General features: G+C 44.4%; 1 pseudogene; it reads left to right on the forward strand.

Annotated features, from left to right (window-relative positions):
- Positions 1–3,951: 3,951 nt before the first annotated feature.
- Positions 3,952–6,000, forward strand: LOC112301063 (ribose-5-phosphate isomerase pseudogene; annotated as a pseudogene).

Genomic DNA, 6,000 nt, shown 5'->3' on the forward strand with positions numbered 1-6,000 from the left:
GGAAACGGAAATTAAGACAATGAGGGACCACAAGGCACCAGTTAGGAAGGCCAAAGTCTAACACTGACAACACCAAATTGCTAGCCAGGAGGCAGGGAAACAGGAGCTCTCGTTCACTGCAGGTGGGAATGCAGAATGCTACAGCCATTTTGGAAGGCGATTTGACAGTTTCTTCTAAACATACCCTTACCATATAATCCACCAATTGTGCTTTCTGGTATTTATTCAGACGAGGTCCAAACTTAATGTCTAAAACCCTGCACATGAGTATTTATAACAGCTTCAGTCATAATTGACAGAACGTGGCAGTCACTAATATGTCCTGCAGTAGGTGAATGGATAAATAAGCTATGGTTCATCCAGACAATGGACTCTCCAGCACTGAAGAGAAATGGGCCGTCGGCCATGAAAAGACATGGAGGAGACATGCTTATTACTAAGTGAAAGAAGCCAATCTGATACAGTCACATAACTATGATTCCAACTCTACAATATTCTGAAAAGGCAAAATTATGGAGTAAAAACATCAGTGGTCACCAGGGTTTGGGGGGAGGGAGGAATGAATAGGTAGATTACATATAACTACACTGCATGATCTATGGCATTACACATTCGTCCAAGCCCACAGGATGTACAACACCAAGAGTGAGCTCTAAGGTCAACTATGGACTTTGGGCGTTAATGACGTGTCTGAGTGGGTTCATCATTTCCGAGAAATGTATCGATCGGATCGGGATGTCGATAAGGGGAGGCTCTGTGTGTGGGCAAGAGGAATATGGTGAATCCCTGTACCTTCCTCTCAATTATGCTGTAAATACAAACTGCTCTAAAAAATAGTCTATTAAAAAAAAAAGAACCAGAAAGGATAAATGGTTAATACTTCACGAGTGCTTGTATTGAGAAGGCAATAAAAGGATAGGGCAGTGGCCTAGGAATCGATGCACTGAGGAGACGAAGTAGGTGTTCATGTTTTGTACTCTTGACATAGGAGTACCAGTGTGAGCTTTCCAGATACTTTCATACTAGATCTCTGTGTGTGAGCATTCTTAGCACCTCAGTCCCACTCTGTGCTAGTCACCAGGCTGCCCAATAGCCCTTTACTATTTCTCCTTTCCTTTTTCTTTTCTTATTTATTGATTGATTTTTAGGGAGAGATTGATTTTTAACATCGCTCTGTTCCACTTATTGATGCATCCATTGGTTGATTCTTGTATGTGCCGTGACCAAGGATTGAACCTGCAACCTGATTGGTGTATGGAGATGTCACTAACCAACAGAGCTACCCAGCCAGGGCTCACTATTCCCCTTTCTGTTGGTACACCTGAACTCCCTGCCCTTACAAAATGTGCATGGGGGCTCTCCCCACCCTCACCACACATACGCAGCAATCCATTGGCAGAGCACGGAAAAATTAGGTACACTTGGGGTGGTAATCAAAAGGATTGAGCAATAGCAATGGATATATGACAGAAAGCCTCACAGAACTTGTTTCAGGATTTGGAACATGAAACCTCAGGAACTAATCTGTCAGGTTAACATACAAATAGCAATATACTCTCTCCCTGGGCTTTAGGTAGAAAACACGAAAGATTATTTTGTTTCAGCTGGGAAAACCTGAGAGTCCTAGAGGCCTGGGGCTGGCCCCACAGATGTTAGTAAGAGGGCTGAGACTACTGAAAAAACCAGAGGAAATCCTAGGGAACCATTTTAGTCGCAGATAAATTGAAGGGAAATTAATTGGGCAAAGGATAGTTTAGCAGCTGTTTGCTTGATAGGGAGTGACAACATGGGACAACGTTCTTCACCTGTAGGAGGGTGACCAACCCAAGGGTGCCGAGAACGCTCACTGTAGTTACCCGGTGCTCAGAAGCATAGATAGGAACTAAGCTCAGGGTTATTCTAGCAGGTCTAGCCTATCTGTCCTGGAGCAACTACAGGGAGTGAGGGGAATTTTGAGGGTGGTTTGATATGGCCCTAGGGCAGCAGTTTTCCAAATATTGGTTTATGATTTTCCTTGATAGGTTGTCCTATCCCTCCTGTAGATGACAAAGCAGAATCCTCTGGAACAGACCCCAAAATTAGAAGTAAATTGATGGGAGATTGACCAAATAAAGTATGGTGCTCCTAAATAAACTATTAAAAAGTTCTTCATGTAGGTGACATGAAGAAAGTTGACTGCAGAAAGTTTACAGAAAATTTAATGTGTTTAAAATTTTTATATGCAAAGCATGTATTTTATAGAGGTCTAAATACACATGAAAGTATATACTGCAAACTGTTAATAATGGTGGCCCCCCAGGGATGAGACTGTGGGAAGGTGTTCATCTGTTTTTTCCTCTCCCTCTCCCTTTCTGAAATAATAGGAAAAAAATGACACACACACACACACACACACACACAGGTCTCTGCCCCTGGTTCCTAGCACAGGACTCCCCAAACCCTTGCAAATTCCTAAGTGATAAGAGCAGTAGGAGCATCTTTTGTTCTAATGAGGTGACTTGGTGGGCTCCTGGATGGGGGCTGGTCACCAGAAAGACCAAGCCATAATTACAAGCTTGGGATTTCCAGCTCTGCCCAACCCCCTACTTCTCCAGAGCGGGAACGGGCTGGATGCAGATTAATATAGTAATTGATGGCTGTCAATTACGTGAGGAAGCTGTCATAAAAATCCCAGTAGCACAGGGTTCAGAGAGCTTCCAGGTGGGCTGACACATCTGTTAGATAGGACAAGGCTCTCTAAGTCTGGGCCATTCTTACTAAATGGCATTTTTGATAAATTAAAATGTAGCACAGTGTTTGGCAGACCAACTATAAAGAGAATGAGCTTGACAGGAACCCAACCGAGTAAGTCAAGCTGGCTGCAAAGAAGGAATCAACCTATAATTGACCAAATAATGTATATAAGCAATGACTATGCCTCCCTTTGAGGAGACAGAGCTTTGAATATGAATGCCCTGTCTCTCTCTCTCTCTCTGTGTTTTTTTTTCCCCTGCAAATAAAAGCTACCTTATAATAACTACACTTTGTACTTGAATAGCAGCGAAGCCCTTGAGTTCACACCAGGAAGATGATGCACCCCAACTCCATAGTATCAAGCTCCTGTGCTAGGGACCCTATGTCCTTTTTTAAAAAAGACATATATTTATTTATTTTTAGATAGAGGGGAAGGGAGGGAGAAAGAGGAGAGAAACATCAATGCAGGAAAGAAACATCAATCAGTTGCCTCTTGCACACCCCCAAAGGGGGACTAAACCCGCAACTCAGGCATGTGCCCTGAGTGGGAATCCAATAGGCTACCTTTTGATTTGCAGGAGGACATCCAACGGACTGATCCATACCAGTCAGGGGTGGACCCTCTATCCTTTTAAAAACTGGGAAACACAAGTGTTTCCCTAAGTTCCGTGAGCCTTTCTAGCAAATTAATTGAATATGAGGCAGGGGGGCTCGTGGGAACCTCCAATAAGTAGCGAAGGCAGACAGGAGTTGTGGGTAACCTGGGGGCCTCCTCCATGTGATTGGGCACCTGAAGTAGGGCAGGAACAGCCTTGTGGGGACCCCCTACCCTGTGGGATCTGATGCTATCTCCAGGTTGACAAGTGTCGGAATTGAGTTAAATTGTACGATGACACCCAGGTGGTGTCACAGAGAATAGCTTGTTTGTAGGGGGAAATGCCAGAAGTGTCAAAGTGAAATGTTCTGTGTAAAGTAAAGGAGCGTCAGGGCTCAAGACAAATACCCAACATGTCCCACGGTGGCATATTGATCACTTTGAATTGAAGTTACTTGACTGGCAGCGGGTGCCAAAGGGCATCTGGCCATCTCAATCTCCTTGAAAGCGGGAAGCATAGTCAAACCTCGTTTCTCGAATGTCTAGCTATTCCATTCTCCACCAACTTGTTCATGGGACCGGTGGAGGCTGGGGTGGGGGGAATGTCTCAGTTGTCAAAAAAACTTCTGTTCTCGACCCCGATGGTCCTTTCGTGCTGATAATGACAAATCTCCCCTGTGAAAGGTGTTCTTCTGGAACCTGGAAGACACTCCTTATTACAAGAATTAATTCAGGGCCAAAAAATTAGTATAATCCAATCTGATTGCCTCTTTTCTAACTTAACTACTTTGTTTAAATTCCACATTAATGAACACACAAGCCTGGCAGTCTGGGATTCACAGCAGTGTGAGCCAAACAAGCACCAACGGTGGCGAGGCCAACGTTGTCTTTCTGGCCCCTCAACGACGTTCAAGGCCAAGGAGCCAAGAAGCTTGCAGCCGCGCTGTGGTGGAGAATCACGTGAGGAATAACCAAGTGCTGGGAACTGGAAGTGATTCTACAGTTTTCCATGCCATGCAGCGAATAACTGAAAGAGTGAAACATCGGAAGCTGAACCTCCTCTGCATTCCACTTCCTTCCAGGCCTGTCAGCTCATGCTGCACTATGGCGTAACCCTCAGTGGCCTGAGCCGACGCCCCGAGATTGACCTCACCGTGGATGGTGCTGACACAGTGCTGTAGATGCTGATCTCAGTCCCATCAGGGGTGGTGGAGGCTGCCTGACCCAGCAGATTGCGGTGGGCTGTTTCACTCACTTCATCGTGATTGCCAATTTCAGGAAAGATTCAAAGAACCTTGGGGATCAGTGAGTGGTGCAAGGGAATCCCCACTGAGGTCATCCCTATGGCTCACGTCCCAGTGAGCAGAGCTGTGATTCAGAAGTTTGGGGGTGTGGTTGATTCTTGTATGTGCCCTGACCAGGGATTGAACCTGCAACTTTGGTGTATCAGAATGATACCAGGAGTTTTATCCTGCTTGGGAGTTTGACCCTGTGCACAAATGGAGTGAAGTGAACACAGCTATGAAAATGACCCCCGGAGTGGTGAACACAGGCCTATTCATCAATATGGCTGAGAAAGTCTATTTCGGGATGCAGGATGGCTCAGAGAACCTGAGGGAGAAGCCTTTCTGTGAACCCTGCCAGAAGTGGAGTGTACCCCCCTGGAGCCCGCAGCCCACAGCCAGGTGGACGTGCCTCTCCAGGAGCCTTTGCCTTAATGTCTCAGTGCCAGGTGGACAGCGGCAGGGTTGGGGCTGGGCGGTTAAATCCAGCCTTCTCAAGTCTTGTTATTAAATGTCTTTTTAAAAAGAGAAATACAAATATATATATATTTTACTATTAAAGATACTCAGTTTTTTAAATAAAGTGGAATTTGATTTCATATTTTATATAAAACATTTACTCCCCAAAAGAAAGAAAAGGAAGGGATTGACTTTTAAACTTTTAACTTTAAGGCTCAAGTTTCTGAATATTGAGTTTGCTGAATAATGTAAATCAAAACTTCTTTAAACTGGTAAAATAATGGGCCCAGCCAGCAGTGATTCCCTGATGCCTTACTGGAAACATTGGCATTTACTTTTCTACCACACTCTTTTTTGGTTTTTTGTTTTTGTTGGGATCATGCACGGTACCTTGTTACATATTTTAAGATGAGGTTTACAAAAGTCTGATGAGTGTAGCAGCGTGGTGTGTAAGGACTCGGTGTAAACTGTCAGGGAGAAAATGTGGCGGTTCTTTTGTTAGGATTGGGGGTTCATTCAGCCCCTAGTGTTGGAAGCAATTGGCCAGAAACACTTGCTAGTACTGTGGTGAAATGTGAAATACATATAAAGTATTGTGGTTTTGTTGCTGAGTTTTTATCCGTTCCTGTATTGTTACTTGCATGGTTCAGCATCAGAAGTTCCTTTTTTAAAAGTATATTTTATTGATTATGCAATTACAGTTGTCCCAGTTTTTCCCTCTTTGCCTCCCTCCACCTGGTACCTCCTTCCCTCCAGCAATCCCCCCTTGGCTCGTGCCCATGGATCATACATATAAATTGTTTGCCTTCTCCATTTCCTATACTATTCTTAACATCCCCCTGTCTATTTTGTACCTACCAATTAAGCTTCTTATTCCCTGTACCTTTTCCCCCATTCTTCCCATCCCCCTCCCAGCTGATAACCCTCTAA

Source organism: Desmodus rotundus, chromosome 8, assembly GCF_022682495.2.
Source record: "Desmodus rotundus isolate HL8 chromosome 8, HLdesRot8A.1, whole genome shotgun sequence".
NCBI lineage: Eukaryota > Metazoa > Chordata > Mammalia > Chiroptera > Phyllostomidae > Desmodus > Desmodus rotundus.